The sequence below is a fragment of the Anoplophora glabripennis genome, unplaced genomic scaffold, assembly GCF_000390285.2.
Source record: "Anoplophora glabripennis isolate ALB-LARVAE unplaced genomic scaffold, Agla_2.0 scaffold277, whole genome shotgun sequence".
Taxonomy (NCBI): Eukaryota; Metazoa; Arthropoda; class Insecta; order Coleoptera; family Cerambycidae; genus Anoplophora; species Anoplophora glabripennis.
The window spans coordinates 29,333-29,971 of record NW_019416368.1 but is presented as its reverse complement, the minus strand read 5'-3'; positions in this window follow the sequence as shown (position 1 = coordinate 29,971).

Below are 639 nucleotides of genomic sequence, written 5' to 3'. Positions count from 1 at the left end.
GCACCTAATCTGTGACCGGCACTGAGCGAGCACTGAACATTGAACGAGCCGAGAGCCGAGCTCGATTGTTCCACTCCAGCTCCAGAGTCAGAGGTAAATACCACGACTCACGATTGGACTACATATGTGTGAATTCTCCATATAACGTTGACTGATTATCACGACAGAAATATAATTTAGGAATAAGTGAGCCGCAAATGTAAAAATAAATGTTTATTATTAGAATACTGTAGAATATTTTAATAGGACATATAATTGTTTAAAACTGCAATAAATTATTATCAAGATATTAAAAATAGAATAAAGTTTATTTCTCCTAGTCATAAATAAACGGAAAAATTATTAAATTAACAAAATCATCTCAAATGCAGTTATAGGTAATAGTTAAAAAATGTTTGCAAATTATGTAGATACCTATTACAAATTATAATTTAAAAATATGATTTGGGAGACTTTTTCACCTTGTAAACTACTTCATTTAGCAGTAACAATTTGCCCTGCTTTGGAAAAAATCCTCTCACACGGAACAGATGATGCTACGACATGTAATAAATAAGAGTTGTTAAATTATATAGAAAATAATAATAGAGAGAGAAATAGTTGTTTTTTTAGGTGGAGTTTTTCTAGTTCTAAAAAAAA